This window comes from Camelus ferus, chromosome 20 (assembly GCF_009834535.1).
Source record: "Camelus ferus isolate YT-003-E chromosome 20, BCGSAC_Cfer_1.0, whole genome shotgun sequence".
Classification (NCBI taxonomy): Eukaryota; Metazoa; Chordata; class Mammalia; order Artiodactyla; family Camelidae; genus Camelus; species Camelus ferus.
Window position 1 is genome coordinate 38,756,660 of NC_045715.1, and position 27,965 is coordinate 38,784,624.

A 27,965-nucleotide genomic window follows, 5' to 3' on the forward strand; every position below is an offset into this window, starting at 1 on the left:
CATCTTACATCACTTTTAAGGACCTCCAAGGTTGCACACAAGATGAAATCTCCATCAATAAGATTCTACTACACTGTTCTTCAGTTCTAAGGTTTCAAATTTCAATTGCCTTGGAAACAGATTGCAGTCTCAAAAAAGCTATGGCTTTTTTTTTTACAGCATGGGGATTATTGTTATTCACTGTGTGCACCTACATCTGTGCAGGAAACTAAAAAGCCCAGTACAGCACCGGCTTCCAAGTCCTGGAACTGCTCATGGGGCTCCGTGCAAGCAGCAGTGCTTTCTCCATCCAGCCAGGTCTGTTGTTCCTGCTGTCATTTCTAGGAGCAGTGAGCTAGACCCGGGGCCCGCTGTCTTTGCTCCCTTGTGTGTAGATCTGCTGGCTGGGCTGTAGAGGTGGGAAGAAAATGTGAGGGTGAAAATGTTCAACAGGATGTTGATTTCATCCTTGAAACTGTCAGAATGCCAGAGGGATGCTTTTAGAAGAGCCTTTTAAATCTTTAGCTGTTTGCTTCTAGGCAACCTCCTCCCCATTACTGTCAGTTTTCAGCTTCGCCTTCCCCCTCCTCTCTTCACAGAGAAATCCTGTATTGCTATCTATGTACATAGTAATGCAATCAAATAAAACTATTACAGCAGATTCACTTAATGCTTTTATGAATGAGTGTTTATGACATGTACACGTTGACAGCCAGACATGCTATTCATGACTCATTGGTTTCCCTGACCTCATACCACTCCCGCGGTGGGACTCGATGGCTACCGGGTCATGGAAAATACCATCCTGTAACTATACTTTGAGCTCTGAATCACAGATAGAAAGGATGTGATTTTAAGGTATCTCTGAGATTTCTGTGGTTGATTTCAGCAGGGCTGGATGTGACTGAAGGACGACAAGAATGTTCTGGAGGATGAGCAGGGAGGGGACCACCTGGAAGGGAGCTACAGTGTAGGTGTCATCATCTTCATTCGAAGATGCAGTGGGGATGCTTTATCCAACGAAAACATCAGGTGAGATGAACGCGCACATTAACAAGGACCTAAAAGTAGACGTGGGAAGCTCTCAGCGTGTCTGCAAATGCTTGTCTCCTGAGTCCAAAGTTCAGAGCACCGTTGAGCGCTACCAAGGAACAGCTCAGGGACAGTGGTACCCCGCCCGCAGAAGCACACGTGGGGAGAGTGATCCCTGCCCCGGCCACCACCTCCCTAGCTTCAACGTCCTCTGTAACGTTTATACTTTTTAAACCTCAGCCTTGAAAATAAGTAAATAAGATGAATAGAACCCCAGGAATTCTGCTTACCAAGGCTGCTCAGTGGGATAACAGCGGGAGTTGCCAGCAGTGGGGGAGGGTGCAGCCCGAGCCCAGTGAAGGGCGCCGGGAGGGCAGCCCAGGTTCACGGGCACCGGCGCTCCCGGGGCGGCCCCTCCCACAGGGCCATCCCCACCTCATGTACAGTGTTGCTGAGACCAGCTGGGGACTGGCCACCGCTCCCGGGATGTGTGCCCCCGTCAGGGAGCGGGTCAGTTAAACACTGGAAACCTGTCCTCCAACGAACGCTGTCTTCTGTCCTGTCGTCTCTGCCCACAGCGAACCTGTGACTTCTCCACAAGGTCACATTGCTCCGGGAAATCAAGGCAAAGACGGGGAAATCGAAGGTGTTTCCTGTGCGTTTTCATGTGGACCCCGAGTTCAGTGTTTGTGTGTTTCTTCGGACTTGTGCTAGTTTTTGGTTTGAATTTGTTTTGAATTACAGGCTTTTGCTTTAGGACCATTTCCATTAAAATCTAGAAGGGAAAAATATAAAATCTTTGTGTGTGTGTGTGTGTGAATTCCTAAAAACTCGGCATGAGACTGGATCTGTGACATTCAGTCCTGCAGAGTGACACAGATGATAATGATGTATTGCTCGAATGGCTCTTTTCCAAAGGTACAATTTTTTTTCTTGCTGTGGGCCCTGTCTTTACCAGAAAGTCCAGAAATAGCGTAGCACACATGGTGTGTATTTGTACAGAAACTTCTCCAGGCATTGTAGGCTTCAGACTCTTATCATTTGGGATGTTCAGAACTCCCAGACAGAGTTTAAGCAAGATAGATATTTTTACCTCGGTCAAATCTGCACATTTATTTAACATGAACCGCATCACGTGGTGTTTTGTGTGTGAGCGCGCATGCGTGTGGTACATCATTCGCAAGGTACAAAGAGAGAGTCTGTTAGAAATGTCGGCACCCCAGACGCCCAGCACGCCTCTGTGGCCGCCAGATCGTTTTCGTCTTTATGTTTAGACATATATTGTATAACGCACGCATTTTTTTATATACTCGCTACCTGTCTACCCAGCCCCCACCTACGGTTTATTTAATCAGACTCCTGTTGATGTCTTTAGGTTGCCTTTAACTTTTGGGAACGATTCTGTGTATTTAGAGCCCTCGTCCCATAGCTCCTTGCTTAGCATTTTCTTCATCCCGCCAGATCCCTGTTGAAACGTCACCCCCTCAGCTGCCTTCTGTAAACCGCCTCCTTCCTTCCCACCCCTCTTACTCTGTCTTCATGCCGCCACTTGACCCGTTATGCACGGATTCATTTACAGCCTATTCCCCTGACCAGTAGGAGCTCCGTGAGACCCTACTGTTTGCTGCTCTGTCCCCAGCACCTAGAATGGTAGCTGGTATGCAGTTGGCGCTCACTAGGTATACTTCTTAAGTGCACGGGTCATTTTGCGCATGCGTGAGCGCGTTTGTAGGCAAAGTTACCGGACGCGGGATGGCTGTGTGAGAGGGCGCGGGCGCTTACAGTTCTGACACACGTTGCCGAATTGCTTTCCCTGAGAAAGCGCAGAGATTTCTACTTGTATCAGCAACGTACTAACAACCCCAGGCTCTAAGAAGTTGATAAAACCTATGGTATGTCATTTCAGTTATAATTTGTGTTTCTCTATTATGGCGTCTATTTCCCAAACATTTTCTGCTCCAGCCTTTAACCCCCCGAGGGTGTGGCTGTTTCCAGCATCCAGAGAAAACCTCTTCTCTCCTGACCATCCTAGGTGTCTGTGTGCTACAAAGTGTCCCCCACACACCACTGTTGGTTATTTAGCCTACTGAGCACGTTCAGAGGTAAATTTTTGTAGTTACTTTTGACTTCTAGATTTCCACACAATGAAGTTTAACTAATTTCCCTTTTACTTTGTGCTACTGACTGTTATACTTTCAGGCCATATGTGGGGCCTCTGTTTGTACCGTTAGGAGTCCAACATCACCAGGACATCTTATGATCACAGTTGAAAATGCCAAAGATTTGATACACAGTTGGGCCTGCATAAGAGCGGTATCAGTCCATTGTGCTGTTTCTCAGTTAATTGTGGGCCAAGGACTCTTTGGACTTCCCCTTAGAAGTGTGTACATGCATTTGGCCCATCGTGGCTTCACTGGAAGGTGAGATAGGACTTTCCTGTTAGAGTTCATTCTTTGGCTTGCTGAATGAAATCTCAGTGTATAAACTACAGGGTCCTCATAGTAGGAATAAACTAATGTCACTGAAACAGTCTTCAACACTGGGCCTTCTTGTGATGGTAAGTCTAATTTTACCAACATTTGAATAGCCTCCCCCTCCCCACCCTCCCCTAAAAAGAATAAAAGACATGAATTTATTTACCTTCTGTGACCTGTACCAAACCTTTGAAAAATAGTGTCATTCCAAGGACACTGAGACAAGACATCAAAACAATTTTTAGGGCTCCTGAAAACATGTGTTGTCTTATTTGAAACAAGAAATCAAATGCATTATAAATGTGATTTCCTATTTTTGAGTGTTAGCCTAGGATTCTCTGAATTTTAATGTGGTTTGTACTTATACAAAAATTTCCTTTTTTTCCACTGTAGGTGGTGGATTATGAAGAATCATCGTTGAACACTTATCAGTGGTGTGATAAAATCCAATATTTAAAGTAGTTTGGCAATATATTGACGAAAATACAATGGAAAAAATCAGAGGAACATTTTTTTCTAAAGTTTTTTTTTTTTCTGAAATTCTCTAATCAGTGAATGTTATATTGGAAAAATTCCTTGAACTTATGACACATCATGTGTAGACATTCAACTAGTCACTAAAAAATAAGGTGATAAAGGAACTTTGTAATGGCACAGGGAAATTTTGCCCTGATATTCATGTCAAACATGACCTTGATAAGAAAAATCTTTAAAAATACTGTTTTGATAAGCAGCGGCCATAATTTTAGGGCCCAAGTGATTTTGCAAAACTAAGAGAAGATGACCTTGGCACTACGATATAAAATCCCTGAAGTGTTATGTGTGACTGTGTTGTATAAATATAATGTAGACACAACTTCATGCTGAGATTTAATACTTTGGGGTCAGTGTACTGGCAAAGTTGGAACAAAAAACCATATCAACTCAACAACCTTCATTACTGTGTTCACCAGGGAGTCTCAGTATGAAATCTTTTCACATCAAGAATCATTTCAACACTCAGTCAAAAAGCCTAACACACGCAGGAGATCAGCCAGGCAATGACACAATTCTTAAAAGAAGCATGAACTCCTGAACGCTTGTGTAGAAAGTTTTACCTATAATGTACTTGAACAAATATCACTTAAAGGTGAATTTTCCCAGTGGTCCAAGTTATATGTTCTTTGACCATTTACTCATTTTCCAAAAGGTAGTTGAGTTCGTCAAAAAGATACAAATGTAATTTTATAATCATTATCACATAAGATACACGTAAAAATGAAAGTATTAAGAGAAGTTAAATAAAAATTTCATTTTCTAGATGGGGAACAGAAGATTCTTAGGGCAGCAAAATTATTCTGTATGATACCGTAATGATGGATACGACACCAAGAGTGACGCATAATGTCAGCTCTGGAGTTTGAGTGAAGATGATGTGTCAGTGTGGGTTCATCGACTGCAACAAGTGCACCACTCTGGTGGGGGCTGTGGATGTAAATGAGGAGGCTGTACATGTGTGGGGAGTGGGGTGTGTGCACCTCGGTTCAATATTGCTATGACCCTAAACCTACTCTAAAAAAGACAACCTATTTTTAAAACCTCATTTTCTTTTATTTATCCTTGTTTTTACATTAAAAATCACATTTTTTTTTTTGCGATATGATGGACGTATGATAAACAGCATGTATTTGTAGTATACATTTTGGTAACTTTTGACAAACATATACACCAGTGGAAGTAGCGACATAATCTGAATAATGAACATTTCTATTCCCTCCAAAATTTTCCTTATGCCCCTTTGAAATCCCCCCTCCTCTCCCACCTAATACCAGTCCACAGACCACCACCATTCTTTCTGTCACTGTATATAAGCTGGCATTTTCTTAAGTTTATATAAGTGAAATCACATAGTATGTGATCTTTTATCATCTTTCACTCAGGGTAATTATTTTGACAATCATCCATGTCGTTGAATTTATCAGCGTTTCATTTCTTTTTTATTGCTGAGGAATGTTCCAGGGAATGGATGTACCATAGTTTGTTTACCCACTCGCCTGTTGATGGAAACTTGGGTCGTTTCCAGTTGTTGGCAATTACAGATAAAGCTGTTACGAACATTTGTGCACAAGTATTTGTGTGGGTGTATACTTTCTTTTCTCTTGAGCGAATGCCTGGGAGAAAAATGGCTGAGCCATGTGATGTGGGTGTATTTAACTTTCTAATAAAGTGACAAACTTCAAATTTTACGTGACCACTAGCAGTGTGGTAGTAGTGAGTTCCAGTTCCTCCACATGTTTGCCAACGCTTGTTATGGTCAGTCTTTTTAATTTTTGGTGTTCTAATAGGTGGGTGGTGCTACCCAGTTGTAATCTTAATTTACATTCCCCTGTGACTAATGACACAGAGCATCTTTGCGTGTCTTTTTTGCCATCCATATATCTTCTTTGATGAAGTGTATGTTCCCCCAAAATGATTTTGCCTTTTAAAATTGGATTGTTTTCTTATTAGCCAGTTTTGAGAGTTTAAAAAAAAATATTGTGGCTACAAGCCCTTTATCAGATATAGGCTTTGCAAATAATTTCTCCCAGTTTCTAGTTTGTACTTTTATTTTCTTGTGTCTTTCTTAGATGAGAAATCTCCTATTATCATTATTTTTGTACCCCTATAAATAGGGTGTATTTTTCTTTTAGTTGCTTTTAAGATTCCCTCTTTCTCATGATTTTGAATGATTTGATTATGATGTAACTTACTGTAGTTTTTTTTTTTTAATGTTTCTTGTGCTTAGGGCTTGTTGAGATCTCAAATCTGTGGATCTATATTTCCATCAAATTTGGGAAAATTTCAGCCATTATTTCTTCAAATGTATTTTCTGTTTTCCCCTCATTCTTCGGGGACTCCAGTCACACATTTGTTAGGACACCTGAAATTGTCCCAGGGTCACTGATTCGCTTTTCATTTTTTAAAATGATTTTTTCTCTCTGTATTACATTTCATAAATTTTCTGTTGTCATGACTTGAAGTTCACTGATGTTTTCTTCTGCAGCGTAAATCTGCTTGTAATGCCATTCAGTGTATTTTTCAACTCCAGCATTATGGGTTTCGTCATTGGAAGTCTGACGTAGATCTTATTTTATATCTTCCACGTCTCTGTGTAAGTTTTGGAACGTGTGGAATACAGCGATAATAAGTGTTCCAGTGTCCTGGTCTAATCGTTCTAACGTCTGTGTCAATTCTGAGTCAGTGGATTCTTCTTATTATGGATTGTATGTTCCTGCTTCTTTGTCTGGCTGATAATCTCAGATTGGACGCCAGCCATTGTGAATTTTATCTTGTTGAGTGTTGGATATTTTTGTGTTCCTCTAAATCTTCTAGAGCTTTGTTCTGGGATGCAGTTAATTTATGTAGAATTAGTTTGATCCTTCTGGGTCTCATTTTGATGGTTTGTTAGGTGGACTAATTTCCAGTCTAGAACTAATTATTCCTCACCACTGAGGAAAGACCTTCCTAAATAGTCTACCTCATGCCCGTGGACTATGAGGTTTCGGGGTCTGGCTGTTGGGAACAGGCCCTATTCCCAGGCCTGTGTGAACGACTGGCACTCTTCCCAACAATTGTTCCAGGTGGTTCTTTCCCCAGCTCACACACAGGTGCTGATCAACACTCAGTTGAGTCCTCAAGGGAACCCTCTGCAGGTTTCCGGGTGGCTCCCTCCCATCGGATTTCTGGTCCCAGCAGCCTCTTTGGTCTCCCTGGACCCTTAGCCTTGTCTCCTCAACTCAGAGCACTGGCCAGGCTCAGCCTGGGCTCCCCGTCTCTGTACAGAGGCCTGGGTGCTCCTTCAAGGAGTAAGCTGGGGCAGGGCTCAGGCTTACTTCATTTACTTCCTGTCTCTCGGGGGCCACGGCCCTTTATTCCTCCTGTCCAGCGTCTTGCAACTTTGCTTCATTGACTTGTTTGGGGTTTGTTGTTGTTACTGTCTTGTTATTGTCAGGCAGGAAATTACCTCATCTTGACCAGCAGTGGAGGTCTCCCAAAACGAATTCTCTAAACATTCTAATTTTGGAGACGAGTAAGGACCACTCTGAAGATATACACGGGAGACGGGTGAGTGCAATGTTTTTACAGAGAGAATTTATCCTGAGGTACAATGTTAATAGTTTGGACTTTCCCTTAGTCTGTCCTGATATTGAAATGATTATTATTTAATATAGGTTAAGCCTTCTAGGTACAGGCACTGTAGCTGTATTTTAATTAATCAAATTCCTGCCATCTGGAAATTGAAATCTAATGCACAAAAGACATGTAATATTGGAATTCAGATGCAGAATTAAAATATAAGTGGGCCAGGACAGCTAATGTGGACAGGCACAAGGCTGAAACCTTAATCTTCCCTTTTGGAAACTTTCTTGAACTGGGACAGCCAAGCTACGACATAATAATGAAAGCCATGATTATTGAGGCTTATGAGAGAAGGAGATAAGTTATGTAAGTGTCTATAATTGGAATATTGTAGGGTGATCATGTAGCATAGGAAAGATGAGAGGTACCATGCAACCATCTCCCGAGATATTTGGGTACGTGGTGTTATGTCAGCTTTAAAGACGAGGACACAGAAGTCTGGTTCTTCAAAGACATACCCCCTCGACTGCTGTAGAGAAGCTTACAGTCCCCTGAGTCCCCTAATTATTTATTTTTCACACAACTGGGACACCACACTGACCTTAAGCCAATAGTTCACATGACCGTTCCCCTACCACTATGAAATGGATTTATTACATGGAAAAATACGTGTTTGGGGGGACAATTTGACCTGGCGGTGGCAGATACCTCTGTGAGGCGGTGCTAAGACTTGTGAACAGGACAGCAGCTGTGTGCTTTGAGGCCATTGTGGAACTGTACCGTATCTCATCCATCTCTGAATTTCTGTTACTTAGCATCACGTTATATGCGCAGTGCCTGTCAGGAAATAATTGTGGAGTAAGTGAACACATGCATTCGCTGAGTTTCAGAAGACTTGGAGCTAAAGTGTACTAACTCGGAACTTGAATCGGCACTGTTTTTCTGAATTAAAGTTTTTCTGAATATTCCCTTAAGTGAAATAGAGGGAATTATTTATGAAGAAACTCAGGGATCAGCCTCCTAATCTCATATCTTCAATGTCTGAAAGGGTAAGAAAGGATCTCTCATTTTACATGCTTTGCTTTTTTTCAACCGTGACTTCTAGTTGCTAAGCTTCTGGAGATAAAGATGGTGAATTTCCTCGTGCAGCAGGGACGGTTTGCTGTCAAGGGGACATGACTATCTTGCGAGGCCGGTGGTTCTGTCGGGACCCTGAATTGCCCAGCATCCGTACCAGTGGAACACACAGCTGTCCTTCCTTCCATCTCCCTCGGGGTGTTGCCACTCCCACAGTCGTCATGTTCCAGCTCAGATGAGCATCCTTCAGGGCATGACACCCAACCTTCCCTCCTCGGTCACTGCCGTTCGCTTCACAGGGATGGAGGTATTACAGCAACGTTACACAGTTGGTTTTTCACTCGGATCCATTTTATACCATTAATATTGGCATTGCGGTTTTGCTAGAAAAAGGAGGCTCTGATCAGAAAGAAGAAAAATGACCTGGGGAGGCTTCGGATCTTTGGAACAAAGAGATAGACCAGTGTAAGAACTTATTAAAAACACACCATTTGTAATGCACAAATTGCAGTCATCGCGATGGCCAGTGTTGCTATTCCGCGCTGCTTCTCCAGACTTTCAAAGGAGACCAGCATCCTCAGTCTCTGTTGTCAACGATGGAGTTTTCTTTCTATGTCGCGGTCCTGTAGGATTTGTTCCTCTGCTTAGTTCAAAGGGGCTGCACTTCTGTTCTCCCCTGTTTTCACCAACTTCCTTTCCATCTTGTCTCTTCTAAATTGGTTACAGGAGTTAAGAAAAAAAATTTCTTTTTCCTGTTTCTGAAAATAAACCAAACAAAAAAAATTTACTTTTCTTACGTCAGGGAATTTAAAGCTGCCATCAAAATACGTTCCCTGTAGAATTTCTGTAAACATCAATTTTCTTTCGTGTAAGGGTGCTTTGACATCTTCCGTTTTAATGGCGAAGAGTACCACGCAATTTGTCTAATAGGATAAGGAGGCGCCCCACCTCAGGTGGACTTTTTATACATCTCCACGAAGAGTGTGTGCAAATACTTGGCTTCTTTTCTTCAGAATGGAAATAGCCACTGAGGCATCCTTTGCACCGACGCACTGGTAGTTGTGAACAGCTGTAGATGGACGAGGTGGGGACTAGAAACCAGGAGGGGTGTTGTTTGGAAGGAAACAGCCCTGTGTGTGTCCGTGTGACAAGTCTGACAAGCAGTAGTGGTTGGAAGGAAGACAGCCTATGGCATACAAAGAGCTATGGATAATGGGCTGTCTTTTTCTGTACAACCATAGAGGATGTGTTACCGCTACTGACGGTGCTTTCCAGGCAAGAATGCATGGTTCGCAGAGCTCGAGGCATGCAAGGCATTGGGTGCTATGTATTGTGAATTGGGGGCTGTCATGGGCTGAATGTTTGTGTTCAGAATTCATATGCGAAAGTCTAGCCCTCAGTGGAAAGGCATTTGGAGACGGTGCCTTTGGGAGTAATCAGGCTTCGAGGAGGTCGGTGGGGTGGACACTTCATGCTGGGATTAGCGCCCTGGTAAGAAGAGACACCAGAAGCTCGTGCTCTCTCTGTCTCTCTGTCTCTCTCCCATTCAGCACACAAAGAAGTCATGTGAGTCCACAGTGAGACCGCAGTACCTAGATTGTGGCCTTCCAGCCTCCAGAGCCACAGAAATGCATTCCTGTTGTTCAAGCTGCCCAGGCTGTGGAACTTTGCATGTCAGCCTGAGCAGGCTAAGACGGGGAGCTATGAGAGAATGTGTGTGTGTGGATTTAGCATGGCATGGGAAGGCCCTTGTGTGATCCTTTCTGTACTGAGGCCATTGCAGTCCCTCTCAGGTCACAGCCGACCGCGTGCTGAGGCTGACCTCCCATCACGTGATGAGTTACAACTCAGAAAGGAGCCAGTGGCAAGCCCGGCTCTCCCCCTCATCAATGCCTGTTACTGATCTTGTCTTGGATCACCTTCTTGATACTGAGACAGGTTTTTAATGTTTAATTTTTAAAATAAGGGGGGTGCTCAGAAGATGAAGGACAGCTCCTCATCTTCTACACAGGCAGCTCTGACACGCTTTTGGAGGAACTGAGGTGCGGTGGAATTAAGGAAAGTCTTACCTCCCCGGGGAAGTTCAGAAATTAGGCAGCGGCTGACTTTTGTTGGAGATGGTGGGGATTGGGAAGAGAGGAGTCATGTGGTTTCAGGTGCTGATGTTTGTTTGTTTTTCCCTTAAGGGAGGTGCTGGGACCGTGGACTCTGAGCACGCCCTCTACTGCTGAGCTACACCCACTCCCCGGAGCTGGTACTGTCGGGTGTAGGTAGACCCAGGCCCTCCCCAGGTATGTTCCACCCCACCTCCCCTGGGGTTGCCTGGTTCCAGGACTCACTCCCCTCCTCTGGCTCCCCCTCCCTGCCTAGCAGCCCTAGTGAGCGTCAATGTGGAGCCCCACTGCGGCGGACGGTGCCTAATGAAACCAGAAGTAATCTATCCCCAGACATTTCAGAGGAGACGGCTGCTTTGTTTTCATGGTAACTTTGAGTGATACCCCTTTCCCCAGCCCATTACACCTACATAAGAGTTAACAGTATTCAATTACTCAGCCTTAAAAAAGAATAAAATAATGCCACATGCAGCAACATGGATGGACTGGGAGACTGTCATTCTAAGTGAATTCAGTCAGGAAGAGAAAGAAAAATACCGTAGGATATCACTTATATGTGGAATCTAAAAAAAAAAAAAAAAAGATACAAATGAACTTATCTACAAAACAGAAACAGACTCACAGACATAGAGAACAAATTTATGGTTATACCAGGCGGAAAGCAGGTAGGAAGGGACAAATTGGGAGTTTGAGATTTGCTCCTCTTGGGGAGTGATGGAAATGTGAGCTATCTTGACCATGGTGGTGGTTTCATGGGTGTAGACATCTATCAAAATTCATCCAGTTGTACATCTGAGATATGTGTAGTTCACTGTACAGGGATCAGGCCACAAGAAAGGTGTTAAAAAAAAGAGTTAACAGTATTCAACAGCAGACACTTACTGCATCACCTCTGTATATTATGCATCATGCAAGGCCTTCAACTACAGAGATGAGTAAGACCCAGTCTCTGAACTTGAAATGTTCTGAGTAGCATGATGAAATCTTGAGCTATCCCACTTTCTCCCGCCCAAGATCCCCACCCATCTAAATCTGCTCCTGACATCCAACCATCTCTAAACTGATAAATTTTGAATCATATTGAAATCAAATGTTGGTTTCTTTTCCTGGAGCTAATCAACCACCATTATGTACAATGCTATGCCAAGAAATACGAAAATCTATATGAAATGGAATATTTTCTACAAAAATATGCTACCTAATGGACATTATAAGAACCGATAATTCTTGTTAGAAATATTTCTTGATAGAGATATTGATAAGGTAGTAAAAATTTAATCCATTTAAAAAGTACCTGCCTCAGAAGAAACTAAGAGCAATTTCTACTAAATGTAAGAAGGTAGTTCATTTATATTACAGTTGGACCTTGAACAACACAGGTTGGAACTGCACAGGTCCACTTATACACATATTTTTTTCAGTAAATACACTGGAAATTTTTTTGGAGCTTTGCAACAAGTTGAAAAATTTGCAGATGAACCCTGCAGCCTACAAATATTGAAAAAATTAAGAAAAAGGTATGTTGTGAATACATAAAATATATGTAGATACTAGTCCATTTGGCCTACTGTAAATATACACTAATCTATTGTAGAAAGTTAAAATTTATCAACATTTACACATGTCAACACTTATGAATGTCCATGACACCACTCATAGTTGAGAGAAATGTAAATAAATGCAAAGAGTCAGTATTAAAACGTACCAGAATGAGTAATCATTTCACAATATATGTGGGTCGGATCATTGTGCTGTGCATCTTAAACTTGAGCAATGCTGTATGTCAATAATATCTCAATAAAACTGGGGGGAAAATTGTACCAGAATGAATTAGCCGGAGCACACACCGTCTTACTGTAGTAACTTTGTAGCCACCTCCTGTTGCTGCTGCTGCTTAAACTGCCGTGTGATGCTCATCATCTTCCCGTGAGCAGTTTGTCTCTCCGCTAAATTGTGCATCACGGTAAAAAATGATCTCTTGTGGTTCTTGCATTCTTTTCATCGTGTTTGGTGTCACACCATCAACCCTGAATAACACCATTGGACCCACGATGTATCACTAGTGACGCTAGATGGGCCAAGAAGCCAAGTCATGACATTACAAGAAAAACTTGAATTGCTTGATAACATACGGTAGGTTGAGGTCTGCAGCTGTGGTTGCTGCCATTTCAAGATAAATGAATCCAGTGTAAGGACTATGGTAATAAACAAAAAAGAAAAGGAGATTTATGAAGCCGTTGCTGCAGCTACACCAGCAAGCATGAGAACTTGGCACTTTTTGCTAAATAGCTTTTTAACCTCATACCAAAACTGCAGCTTTTGCATGAGTACAGGATTGCTTTAAGAAAGGTATACCTAAAGACTCTAATAAGATTCAAGAAAAAACTGAAATCATTATAGAACCCTTTAAAGCAAAAGGAATGTGAAGGATCTAAAGCTGGAGATTTTAATGCCATCAAAGGATGGTTTGATGGTTTTAGAAAGAGGTTTGGCTTAAAAAAAATGTCAAGATAACAGGAGAAGCAGCTTCTGCTGACCATGAGGCAGCAGGCGAGTTCCCAGACAGTGTTAAGAGAATCACTGAGGAGAAGAGATATCTGTCTGAACAGGTTTTTTAAAATGCAGATCAAAGTGCCCTATTCTGGAAAAAAAAATGCCACAAAAAGGACATTTATTAGTAAGGAAGAGAAGTGAGTACCAGGACTTAAGGCAGGAAGTGAGAGGCTAACTCTACTGTTTTGTGCAAAAGCGGTCAGGTTTATGATCAGGACTGCTCTTATCTGTAAAGCTACTAACACTTCAGCCTTGAAGGGAGATGAGAAGAACCAGCTGCCAGTCTTTTGGGTGGACAGTGAGGACCTTTTTTCTGGGTCGGTTCCATTGATGCTTTGTCCCTGAAGTGAGGAAGCACCTTACCAGTAATGGACTGCATTTAAAGTTCTTTTGACATTGAGACAAAGCCCCTGGCCACCAAGAACCCCCTGAGTTAAAGTGGTCTGCTTGTCCCCAGACACAATGTCTCCAATTCAGCCACTAGGTCAGGAGGCCGTAAGGACCTTTTAGGCTTATCTCACATGACACTGTATAGAAAGGATTGTCAATGCTGTGGATGAGAACCCCAGTAGAGAGAACATCATGAAAGTGTGGATGAAGATGCCATTGTTGTTACAGAAAAAGCTGTGAAAGCCATCAAGCCTGAAACAATAAATTCCTCCTGGAGAAAACTGTTCAGATGCTGTGCATGACTTCATGGGATTTATGATGGAGCCAGTCAAGGAAATCATGACAGAGTTTGTAGATACAGCAAAAAAAAAAAAAAAAAAAAAAAAAAAAAAAAAAAAGGTGAAAGTTTTCAACATATAGATCTTGGAGAATTTCTACAAGGCTTGTATATGAATAATAAGAAAACTGGAGTGAGTATACAACAAAAAGGGAAAATTACAGACCTGTTTTATTTCTAAACATAAACACAAATAGCTTTAATAATGTATTAGCAAGTCAAATCCATCAAATATACTTAAATGTGAAATATCATGAGGACTGCCATTAAAGTGAGAAATTATCAGTTAATATTGTACAGGTGATCCTAGTCAAAGAATAGAACAAGAAATAATCAAATAGATCAAAGATACAAAGAAGCAAAAAAATGAGAAAAATAAAGGAAAAATTATGAGTAATTTCAGATGTGATTTTCTATCACAAATTTAATCCCCAAATTATTAGAGTTTCTAAAAGAATTAAGGAAGGTGGCTTTTCAATCAATTAACATACAAAAATTGCTATACTAAATGGAGATGTTTCCATTTAGAAATGGTATTTGGAAATGTAATTAATGAAAGGATATCCTTTAAAACAGGCAAAAAGCTTAGAACATCCAGGAATAAATCTAGCCAAAATATGCAAAATCTATGTATTAGTTTCCTATGTTGCTGTAACAAATTACAACAAAGTTAGTGTCTTAATGCAACACTAATGTATTGTCTTGTAATTTTGGAGGTCAGGAATTCAAATAGGTTCACAGGGCTGCATTCTTTCTGGGGGCTCTAAAGGAGAATACATGTCATTGCCTTTTCCAGCTCCTCGAGGCTGCCTGCGCTCCTTTGCTTATGGCCCCTTCCTCTTTCAAAGCCAACATTCACATCACTTTGACCTCTGCTTCTTCCCAGACTCTTCTCCCTCCCTCTTCCAACTTTTAAGGATTATGATTACATTGGACTCACCTGAATAGTCCAGGATAATCTCCCCATCTCAAGATCCCCAACTTAATCACATCTACAAAGTCCCTTTTGGCATGTAAGGTAACATATTCAAAGGTTCTGGGATTAGGATGTGGAAATCTTTGGGAACTCGTTATTCAGTGTACTAAAATCTATCTGAAGAAAATGAAGGTATTGTGATGTAGTCATTAAAATTGTTAATTTTGAAGTCAGACTACTTGAGGGGTGATTGTAATTCTGTCACTTAGGTTTACTTCTTTTACAATCTTAAGACATAAATGTAATTTTGCTAAGCTTATTTTTTTTAAGTGTATATCAGTAATAACTGTTCCTTGTTCCAGAGTGATTGCAGGAAGTGATAAGGTAATCCAGATAAAGTTTTGCACAATTTGCATTTAAGAAAGGATTGCACCCATAAATGAGAACAGCATGTGATGAAAAAGAATCCTTACAGAAAATAAAGGTAAATACAGTTATGCTGATCAATATAAAATTTTGATACAAGAATTGAAAGAAAAAGTTCAGGAAATATCATAGTATAAAATAAGAAGACAATAAAGGGAAAACATGAGCTAAAGTTGAGAGATGTAGAGAATAATTTCAGAAATTTCAGCATATGATAATAGGCCTTCTGGAAAGAGAGAACAGAAAGACTCAACAGAGAAAGTTATAGTAGGAGTGAAAGCATCTAGTTTCTTACAGCTAAAGAATGACATGAGTCTTCAAATGGAAGAGGGCTATTGAATGCTAAATGAAATAAATATATCAGACTTCTTATGGGAAACAGTAGATACTGGAAATCAGTGGAGTATAATGTTAAAAATCTAACAGAAAAGGAATTTCAACCAAGACTTCTATACCTAGCCAAACTATCACTCGACATGAAGAGAAACTACATTTTCAGACATGCAGAGACACAGAAGGTGAACCTTCCGTGTAATCTTCTTTAATGATGCAAAATGATGGAATGAAATAAAGAGAAGGACCTGACATCTGGGGACAGAAGGAACCAACTAGAGAGAGAAATGCAGGCTGTGGATCAGGTCTAGAGGATAAGTGATGCAAGTTGGAGCAGGAGGATGGAGGACGTGCTGGTTCACTGTCTCTAGGGGGTGGCCCCAAATAGCTCACTACTATGTCTGTATTTCGTCCAGCAGAAAGGAAAAGGGAATGAGGAGGGCTTCCCTTTAAATACATGGTCCAAATGTGCTCGCATCACTTCTGCGCATGCGCTACCGGCCAGAACTTAGTCCGACCTAGCTGAGCCTAACCACACCTAGCTGGAATCCAAGCTCAGGCTCCCAGCCCTGTGTGCTGAATGATTTCATTATCCCATCTGCTCTTGAATACCATTTATTAAATGTTTACCATGTGCTGGACACTGTGACAAGTTCTTAACTTAACTTATTTCAGCCTCAAACAATCATACAAGGTATTATTCTCATTTTGCAAAAAAATAAAAAAATGAAAAAAAAATAAAAGAGAGAGAGAGAGAGAGAGAGAGAGAGAGAGAGAGAGAGAGAGAGAGAGAGAGAGAGATAGGATCAAGAAGCTTGAATCATTTCCCCAAGGTCACACAGGTAATAAACTGAAGAGTCAGGACTAGAACTCATATCTCTCTGACGCTAGTGTTAATGATCTCCATCTCAGTTGTCCAGTGATGCGCTGAATCGTGGTTTCTGACCACCAGAGCTGTACTCTCGGTGTCCCAGCTGAGGGTGTGCTGCTCCACTGCGCTGTATCATACTGCTGGGGGCTGTGGTCCCCTGTATGGTTACAAGGAGACACTGATATGGTGGCTTCTTTGGGTAAGGAGCCTGCTTGTAGAGCCGGGGTGGTGGGGGGCCGCTCTCAGTGTCTGGGATGTAACTGAAGCCTTCAAATGTTTAAATTAGGGGTGGCTGGAAGCCTTTCCTTACCTCTCGTCCCTACAAATGGAAATGCTTTAGACATCACTCTGGCACTAATCATTTCTTAAACCCATTCATTTGCTTTCTACTTACAGATAAATTGTTTTCCAAACCGGGGAATTCCTTGTTATTCTTTATTTAAATTCTGTTACAACAGCTATTAAAAGAAGGCTAGCTAAGCCATGGCCTCTTTATATTCTTAGCAGATCTGAGCAGACACAATCTGACATTCAGGAGGCAAATTTTTAAAATTAATGCTTATCTTATGAAAAAGTCTATGTATATTTGTGATTTTTGTGATTACATGTATTTGTGTGTGTGTGTGTAGGTGAGCAAGTGTTTTCAATGGTTAGGAAAATAAAAAAAATGTGAATGTTACCAAGTGGAGAAATTTGGAAGGGCACCAGCCTCGAAGTGTCTGCTCTGTCCTGGAGGACTCTGTGGCGTATCAAGGCAGGATGCCAAATGCCACTACTCACTCCATGGCTGAACCCCCCCCCTCCCCCAAGACTTAATTCTAAATGGAACTAATCTGATTTGGTGATATGCACTGCTTGGGAGAAAGAAATGATTCTGGTTTGAAAACAGTGCCTGAGGGCATACAGTGAGATCTGCCGTGAAGTGGGTCCCCAGCCACGCGTGGGGTTGGGAGTGGCATGGAAAGAAGGAGGGAGGAAAGTGCTGAGCTCGGGACAGGAGAGGGCAGTTGTGAGCAGGATGTGTCTGAGCAAGGAGTCCCGGGAAGGCTTATTTCTCTGGATGTTTTTCCTTTGTACTCTCAGATAGTTTCAGTTTTCTCCAGTGCATAATCCTCTTTAACATCTCCAAGACTCGAGTAAAACTGGGTACTCCTGTATGCCTGTGTGTGGTCATTGTTCAGACATGTGACTTGCACCAGCTCTCAGAGTTATGACACAGGAATGACCTCAGTCTCAAGGGTCTGGCGGAGCACAGGGCAGGTTCCCTCTGGGGCTCTAAGAGTCAGGGGCAGCCCCTGATGGTGACAGAGGCTGGGGAGCTGGCAATATGGGAAGGGCTTACAGAAAACCCACCTCTTCTCTCCACATGTAACAGAGGGGGCTGATGCTTACCAGGGGAGAGGTGGGCAATGACAGTATACTTTAACATAAAGCACTGGCTATTTCTCTGTTTTTTGCATTGTCATGATTTTATGACCAGTCTCCTAGTTAGATTAAAAGATAATAGCTAGACTTACTGTGATCATTTCACCATTTATATACCTAAAATATCATATATACGTATATCATATCCACAATGATATGTATATATCGTTACGTTGTACACCTGATACCAATATAGTGCTATAAGTCAGTTAGACCTCAATACAGTTTTTTTAAAGATTAAAAGACAATAAATGATTCCTTCTGATGATCACTACCACAAAAATCCTGCCTGGGTGAAATATTACTTTTCTCAATATATGTTTTGGAAAAAGAAATACATTTTAAAGAGATTTTTCTATAAGGAGACTTTCCCACAGAATTAATGTTCATAGGTCCTTTTCCAAGAACAATTCTGGTTAAAAAGTGATATGCTTAGATTAGCATTTATGCTGCAATTCATAGATAATGATGTGTACTAGCGTGTACCATGCCAGCTGAAAACCAAAGCCTGGGAGAGTTTGTAAATAATTTAATAGTCTTCAGTAGACTGTGGAGCATCTGGAATCGCTTTCTTTTTTGGATGCACAATTTCAGATTTGTTTTGCCATCTTTCCTTTTTTTTTTTTTTTTCCCAAAATCTCCCAATAAGAAAAACTTAAGATCTGAAATGTGCTCATCCTCCGGACTGCTTTGTGTCACCCTCCTGACTTTGCTGGCACCAGATTACAGAAGGAAGTTTATTCTCATCATCCAGACACACTGGTCCTACTGAGAACTCATTGTCAAGGCTAACCTCTCAGTGGTGTCCCGCTGTCAGAAGAGTGACTTTGCTCTGTGGAAAGCGATCTGGTGCTTTTTCTGGCTACAGCTGCTGCACAGAGATGAGGTAATGAAGGTCTCAGAGTCACTTCATGGTTACTTTTCCATGTTCTCCGAGTCAAGAAATCGCTGGGTCTTGGTTAAGGTGCTCTCTCCTCTACCCTTAGGATCCAAATTGCAGTTTTAAAGTGCATATCAGACGATAGGACTGAAAAGCTTGGAAATTTATGCCTCGTTGCAGGGGAACAGGTGTTGTTTTGACTGGGGAGAGCCAGGGACAGCAGCTCAGAGGCCCTGTCCTCATCGATCACGTCTGAGTCTTGTGCGGGAGACGGTGCTAGCCGCCCTCGGCATCTTTCCCACACGGCCTTCCGGGACAACAGCTCTTTTGCTAAATGTGCTGTGAAGTGCTCCTGCTGGGGTAATGCACCTCCACAGTCCTGTTCAATGCATGGGAACTCGAGAATCCAAGAGTCACCTGCCCGCTCAGTCCTATCCCAAGCCAGCAGAATTCTTGACTTTTGCAGGGATCGAGAACACAGAGAGCACTATATGTTTTCTAGAGTCGCCTGCTAATTTGGATCCAGTGCAGTTAAAATTTATGAGATTTTTGTCTACTGTCATGGGCATAGATGAAGAAGATATTTTCAGAGTGATTCCATCATAATGTGACATAGTTTCAGTTTGCAGGCCACTTAAAGAGTCAGAATGATTAAGCAGAAGCACACAGGCATATTCATAGTGACCTTTGGGTCTTCCAGGGAGTGATGCTAGCTGTTGTAACAGACAATCCTAAAATCTCTGTGACGTTGCACAATTAAAGCTCATTTTTCACTCACATGAAGTCCAGTGGGGTAGAAGGAACCTTGTTAAGTGCCATAATTCAAGAATCCAGACTTCTTTCATGCCGTGGGGCCAACATGTTCAAATGCGGTCTCTAAGGTTATAGAGTAACAGGAAGAGAGAGGGACCAGGGCAGAGGTGGCAAACTTTTTCTGTAAAGGGTTAGATCGTTAATATTATGTGTTTTGTGAGCTGCATGGTTTTGCTGCAATTACTCAAATCTGGCATTGTAACAGAAAAGCGGCTGTAACTGTACCTTTGTTTCAATAAAACTTTATTTACAAAAACATAGGGTGAGCTGGGTTTAGCTCCCAGGTAGTTTGTTGACCCTGGAGCAGTCTTGTGAGGGATGTATTTATGATTCAAACATAGGAGTAGCATGTATTTCTCCCACTTGTTCCGTTGGCCAGAAATGAGTCTCACGGTCTCAGCCAAACTGCAGGAGAACTGAAATGTAGGCTACCTGGGTGGCCAGAAGAGAAGAACAGGACATTACGGCTTCCAGCAGCCTCTGCTGCACCTTCAAGAGTTTAACGTGAAGGGGCTCTTCCAGGAAAACCAGAAGCTTCTAATAATTCAACTAAAAAGACCCTTTGTTGTGGTCTGGTTCCTGTACAGTTACCTACACATATCTCAGATGTACACTCTGATGAATTTTGATAGATGTCTACACCCGTGAAACCACCACCGCCATCAAGACAACTCACATTTCCATCACTCCCCAAGAGGTGCAATTTTCAAATTCCCAATTTATCCCTTCCCACCCCCTTTACTAGTAACCATAAGTTTGTTCTCTATGTGTGAGTCTGTTTCTGTTTTGTAGGTAAGTTCATTTTGTTCTTTTTTTTAAAGATTTAGATCATCATTCTAAGTGAAGTAAGCCAGAAAGAAAGAAAAATGCTATATGATATCACTTGTATGTAGAATTGAATGATTCAATTTTATGGCTAGGATAGCAGATTATTTAAATTGTATTTCTTCTCTACTGTGGTTTTTGTTTGAAAAACCACTACAATGACAAATCTCTAGAAAAGAGTACATTGAGTAAGAATAAAAAATGTACATTGAGAATTTCATCGCTTTCGTGATCTTGGTCCTGATGTTTCATAGAACTGGAGGAAAGTTGCCTGCAATTAAGAGAGAGCAGATGCGTGCTGCCTCAGTCCACTCCGGTTGGATGTGGAGGAGAGGAACTTCCAAAGTCAAAGCTTTGATCAGAGACTCAACCTGAGGAGGCTGTCGAGTCCTTTGGAGCTTCTATAGCAGAATGCCATAGACTGGCTGGCTTATAAACTAGAGAAATGTATTTTTTGGAGTTCTGGAGGCTAGGAAGTCCAAGATTAAGGCACTGGGAGATTTAGTGTCCAGTGAGGATGAACTTCCTGGTTCAGAGACAACTGTCTTTTCACTGTGTTTTCAGAGGGCAGAAGTGGGGAGTGAGCTTTCTAGAGTCTCTTATAAGAGGAATCAGATAAGAAAAAGAAACAAAAGGCATCCAGGTTGGAAGGGAAGAAGTAACTGTCACTGTTTGCAGATGACATGATATTATGTATAGAAAAGCCTAAAGTCTCCATCAAAAAACTATTAGGCTGATAAATGTATTCAGTAAAGTTGCAGGATACAAGATTAATATATGGAAATCTGTTGCTTTTCTATACACTAATAATGAACCATGAGAAAGAGAAAACTTCCCATTTAAAATCTCATCAAAAAGAATAAAATACCTAGGAATAAAGTTAACCCAGGCAGTGAAAGACCTGTACTCCAAAAACTATAAAACGTTAATGAAGGAGATTGAAGAAGACAGAAGCAGCTGGAAAGACATACCATGTTTATGGATTCACCGAATTAATACTGTTAAAGTGCCCATATTACCCAAAGCAACCTACAGATTTAATGCAATTCCTACCAAAATACTCATGACAGTTTTCAGAGAACTGGAACAAATAATCCTAAAATTTGTATGGAACCACAAAAGACGCCAAATTGCCAAGCAATCTTGACAAAAAAGAAAAAAGCTGATGGTTAGCATGCTCCTTGACCTCAGACTACACTACAAAGCTACAGTAATCAAAACAGCATGGTACCAACACAAAAAACAGACACAACTATTGGAACAGAATAGAGTGCCCAGAAATAAACCCATGCCCTTATGGTCAATTAATCTATGACAAAGGAAGCAAGAAGATAGAGTGGAATAAAGATAGTTTCCTCAATAAGTGGTGCTGGGAAAACTGGACAGCTTCTTTTAAAAGAATGAAATTAGAACGTTTTCTCACACCATTTAAAAAATAAACACAAAATGGATTAAAGAACTAAATGTAAGACCAGAAACCAAAAATTCCTAGAAGAGAACGTAGGTAGAACACTCATTGACATAAATCACAACAATATTTTTTGGATCAGTCTCCCAAGGAAAAAGAAACCAAAGTAAAAATAAGCAAACAGACCCTAATTAAACTTACAAGATTTGCACAGCAAAGGAAACCATAGACAAAATGAAAAGACGACCTACTGAATGAGAGAAAATATTTGCAAATGATACAACTGATAATGGCTTTATCATATACCCAAGCTATATTAACAGATCATACAACTCAACATCAAAAACAAACAAACAAAACAAAACCAAACAAAAACAAAAACAAAAAAACAAACAACCGAATTAAAAAATGGGCAGAAGATCTGAATAGACATTTCTCCAAAGAATGCCAACAGGAACATGAAAAGATGCTCAGCATCACTAATCGTCAGACAAATGCAAATCAAAATCACAATGAGATATCACTTCATGCCTGTCAGAATGGCTATCATCAAAAAGTCTACAAATAACAAATGTTGGTGAGGATGTGGAGAAATGGGAACACTAGATGAAGGGATAAAGAAGATGTAGTATGTATATATGTCCGTGTGTGTATGTATGTGCGGTAGAATATTGCTCAGCCATAAAAAGAATAAAATTCTGCCATTTACAACAGTGTGGATGGACCTAGAGAGTATTATGCTTAGTGAAATAAATCAGACAGAGAAAAAAGCATGTTGTATATTATTACTTACACATAAAATAAAAAAAAAAACAAATAAAAGTATACAACAAAATAGAAACAGACTCACAGATATATAGAACAAAGTAGTGGTTACCAGTAGGGAGAGGGAAGAGGGGAGGGGTAAAACAGAGATCTGGGATTAGGAAATGCAAACTACTATACATATAATAAACAAGCAACAAGGATATATTGTACAGCACAGGGAAATATAGCCATTATTTTATAATAACTTTAAATGGAATAATCTATGAAAATATTGAACCACTATGCTGAACTGAAACTAATGTAATATTGTAAATTGACTATATTTCAATAAAAAAGAGCATGAATCTTATTCATGAAGGCTTCACCTTCATGACCCAATCACTCCCCAAAGGTACTGTTTACTAATTCCATCATAATCGGGGCAGTGGGGGGGTAGGATTTCAACTAATGAGTCTGGAGGTGGCACACGAACGCTCAGTCTGTAGCAGAGGCCAAGGGGAAGGAGGTGGGTTCTCAGCATCCTTCCCTCTTGTGCTCTTTGGATAGGGTTGGAAGACCCCTGTTTATATTATTTTTATTCCATATAGTAGGTAAGTCCCAAAAGACAAAGCTTACACTTAATTTCTCTGAAAAGAACTTTCGTTTCTTTTAATCTGTCTTTTAGCTACATCATTCTCCATCAAGTGGCTGGTAATAAATGTGTTTTCAATTTCTTAAGCTAATAGTAATCACATAAGACAGCAGAGATATAAGCCCAAGGATTTTCAAATGCAATCTAAGTTTGTCTTATGCCATTAACTGGGTTTTAAAAAACCTCTTATTAACATCCTCTTTTCTTGTACTGTTCTGAGGCCGGACCTCCCCTAAGGCCAGGTGGCTCATGTGGCGAGTGTAGTATTTGTTACAGAGATAAGGCAAAGAGAAAGAATGAGGTGATGCTCAACTTTTAATATGCAAAATGGGATTTTCAAGTAAGTCTTGAGATCCAGGGAGAAACTACTTTAAAAAAATGCATTTAGCACTTGTTATAAAATGTCTAATAACCAAAAATGAAAGATCTTTGTGTATAGAATTCTGTCATCGTTCACCATGTTCATCAAAGATAGCTTGTGTTTTTAACACAAGTCTTGTGGCTTGATGGCAGTGGGCTGAGGCTAGGGGAACTGTCCTCAAAGCAAAACTTCGGGGGATTTGTGGGAAAGTGAGAGAAATATGGGAATTGGTCAGGCATGTGCCTTTATTTCTCCCCTCTGGGTTTTTCGGTCTGGACTCTGGAGATTTCAATTTCTCAATTTTCGACTTCCCAGCTTTCTCCTGGTGTTACTTCGGCATCCTTGGATACTGAAATAGCTGAGAGTGTCGCTCAGAAATGTGTCGGGGCAAGGAGGGCTGTGGAGCGGACCACCTAAGCTGAGGCTAAATGGGAGTTCCAGTTGACTTCTTCATTTTAATTAAAAAACTTTTACTGAGATAGAATTGATATTCAAAAACTGCATGATTTAATGTATACCATTTGATGAGTTTGGACATATGTGTACACCAAAGCTGCAATCAAGGTAATAAATACAGTCCTCACCTCCAGAAGTTTAAAAGTTTCCGAGTGTCTCTTTGCTTTCTCCTTCTCCTTCTTCCTTTTCCTCTTCCTTTCCTCCTCCTCCTTCTTTTTTTGTGGTAAGAACACTTGATATGAGATCTACTCTTTTAACAAACTGTAAGTGTACAATGCGGTACTGTTAACTACAGGCACCATGTTGTAGACCAGATCTTTTGAACCTGCACAACTGAAACTTCTTATCTATTGAATAACAACTTCCCCACTCCCCCACCCCTGGCAACCACTATCGTGTTCTCTGCTTCTCTGAGTTTGACTATTTTCGATAACCTCATATCAGTGGATTCATGCGGTATTTGTCTTTCTGTGACTCAGCATATTGCCTGGGAAATCCAGTTGACACCTCAAAGGAGTCTACCCAACCAGTGCCAACCGAGGGGAGGCTGAATTACCCAGGAACACTCCTGGGCCCTGACCTGGAGAAAATAAATGGCAACTTACATCTGCCAGAGAGTCAGCTTGAAATGACAGAAGGGCCAAACATTCCCGGTCAGACAAGGCATATGGTCCTTGATACCAGAGGCACCAGAGTAAGATGTGATGCAAAGACTCCATGTGGATCCGAAGACCACAATTAGCCCCAAAGTCAAGAGGTCCCAAGCTCCTTTCGCCCTCAAGGACCTATAAGCAAATTCAAAGCTGAGAAGCAGTTTTACCCAGAGAAACTGAATAATATTTAAAGGTACTATTTAAGCTATAGGATCAGACCTCAAATCAACAGATTGGACATGTGGGTTGTTTTTTTCTTGCTAACCAGCTTGAGAGGAGAGCTGATTAATTACAGACAAATTGAGGAATTACATTTCCTCTGCACATCTGAATTGATTTGTGAGTTAAATATTTGCTATCCTGCTACTCTGCCTAATGAATTAAAATTAAAAGAAAATCTAAAAAGAAAACCATGCAAACTTTTTATTGCATTTCAAACCCTCAGCTAATTGGAAAATATTTGTATTATCCAAACATGCACATATATATTTACATCCACTTACGCTGAAAGAACCGGTTGTAATAAGTAAGAACACTTTATCTCAACATTTGGCAGAGCTGTAAATTGGACTTTCTCTAAGCTTTATAATAATATACTTCACAGGCTGACTTTATACACACACCAAATAGTTTCGTTGACCTCAAAAATCCAAACACGTCTTTGAAAATATATATCATTATGGGAAAGTTGCTTTCCTTTCCCTGCAATTGATAGCATCACAGAAAAAGGCAACACTACATATTTGCCCGTGGTGAACACTGACTGAAGTCACATGGCATTTTCCACCCTTAAGCTTCCTGCCTATTCTTGCACGTTCTTAACTTTGCACCCAAGATGGAAATTTATCGGAAAAAAAATTCAAAAATATTAAAGAAGGGAAGCATTCTCACGGGAGGTGGGGGGCCAGGAGAGCAAGTTTTGTTTCCTCCCTGTTTACAAGGCAATGTGTTATTCGTTTCGCATTCTCCCTGTCCGGGTGATGGGCAGGCAGGTCGCTGCTCCCTTTGCGCCTGCGCACGTCTGGCTGAGGCCGCCCCTCTGGGTGCGCAGGGCTGCCTGGAGCGGCTGGGCAGCAGGCCCAGAGGCCCTTTCACATCAGGACTTTTACTGCTGTTTTCATCCACGGAGATGCCAGCGTTTTTCTGCCGCGCAAAGACAAACAAGACTGTAAAAACACAAAGGCGGATGAGATACAAAGTCTTGAGGAGACGATGGAGCCGGATTCCCTTGTGGGGGCAAAGATGAGCGCCAGAGCATGCGCGTTGTTCGTTGCGCTGGTCTGCTGCGGGCCTCAGGTCTCAGGGACAGATGCAGGTAGGAACGACATGGCACGTACGAGGGGGAAGAAGACACTCTGCAAACTCACCGCTGCAGCGGCCACTGCAGACCCATCCACGGCAGATCGAGTGACTTACTCCACAGAGTGGCGGCTAGAGCCACTTCCTCGTCCTGTCGGATGCAGCCGGACCCCGGAGGGACGGTGGCCGGGATCAGCTCGGCCGCGCCAGCCTGGGCGCGCCCGGCACTGGGTGTGTCCGCGGAGGGCAGCGGCGCAGTAAGGACCCCGGCTGGCCCTGGGCGAGCGGGGCAGCCTGGCCGTTATTCCCGCACCGGCGCTGGGGTCAGGCTACCCGGGTTCAAATCGCGCTCTGCCGTTCGAGAGTGATGAGAATGGGGCACGTTTGTAACCCCTCTGAGGTGAGGGAGACGCCGCCGCTGCTGCCCGCCAGGAGGGCTTCGGGAGTGAACACGTGGGAGGCGCGCAGGGGGTATCCGGCTCGTGGTGCTGTTCCGAGCGCCCAGCACCCACGTGCTGCAAGTGCCGCTTCCTAGGCCCCGTCGCTGACCCACAGAATCCGAATCTGAATTTCAGCACGATTCCTGTTGACAGCAAACGTCGGAGAAGCGCTGCTGTGTGAATGTTGGTGTTGGTATTTCCGGCTGGCTCTAACTAGCTAAGGGTGAAGGTGAGGGGGGGGCATTCCTGCTGGTTTTTTTTTCCGTTCCAGGCTCTGAGCCCCAGGGAGAGACTTCGTCCTCTCCGACCCAGGCCTCTGATTATTCCGGCTTCTTGGTGGCCGGTGGACTGTGTCCTGTATCGTCCTCAACTTGCTGACTGACCTTGAATGTCTCCTTTGCATCTATATCCTGACATTTCCGACCCCATCAACTTGTTTAACCCCGTCTCCATTAGTGCTTGTCAGCTCTGTTGAGTGTCTTAAATTATACACCGTATCCGAATGCCTTTCCAGCTTAGCTGGAAGTTTCTAGGCCCAACTGCCCTCCTTGAACAAAAGAAGAATATTAGGAACATATTAGGAGGAATAAGAAAGTTGGGGTTATTTAACACCTCCCTCCGAGGCTCCCCGCTGCACTGAAACATTTGGTTTTTATAGTTGGCTTCAAGAGGCAATTTTCTATCAGATTTTATAGCAGAGAAGAGAGCTCAGCTTTTAAAGAATGCAAAGGTCACCAAAGCAAAATTTGCTCTATTTATGGCATCAGTGTGACATTTGGACCTCCTTTTAGAAAAGAGCCATTGCCACACCTGCTTGCTTTATTTCACACCAAATGATCTTTAGTCAAGAGGTTTGGAAACTGAGACCTTCCGTAGGCACTCATGCCAGGCTTCTCCGAATTCGATGACGCTTGGCCAATAGCGCAATGAGAACGAATGACACCAGGATGCCAGGGCCCGCGGTATGTGGTGACTTTGGAGGGCTGTAATGGTCTGCGAAATGAACAAAAGAAGTGTTTCAAGGGCACACTGGCGCCTGACTACAGTAGGGACCGCCCGGCGGAGAGGCAGGAAGTCACGCAGTAAGCTTCCTCTCCTGCCACGGATCAAATTGGAAAAGAGGAGAGGTTGGTTATTTGTAGACTGTGAGAGTCACATGACTCACAAAGCATGTCTGTCCTGGGCGTCTGAGAGGCTTGGAAGGGTTTCTCGGCCATCCACTAGTATGGATGGCGCTCAGGAAGCAGCCGAGGGGCAGAAAGGAGGAGTAATAACACAGACCGCGAGATCAGAGTCACGTGGGAGGAATACATGTGTGTATATGAGATGGAAAGAAGCTTGATCACGGAGTGAACTGAAGGTTCCAAACAAGTAACAGAGGAAATTTACTCCTGTCTAGTCTAGAG

The 27,965-nt window shown here is 42.1% G+C and overlaps 1 long non-coding RNA gene across 1 annotated transcript; it reads left to right on the forward strand.

Annotated features, from left to right (window-relative positions):
- Window positions 1–741: 741 nt before the first annotated feature.
- On the forward strand, window positions 742–24,577 carry LOC116658337. Its single transcript, XR_004313684.1, has 3 exons — window positions 742–1,011; window positions 10,847–10,951; window positions 24,027–24,577. It is a non-coding gene; the product is annotated as an uncharacterized LOC116658337 (long non-coding RNA).
- Window positions 24,578–27,965: the final 3,388 nt, after the last annotated feature.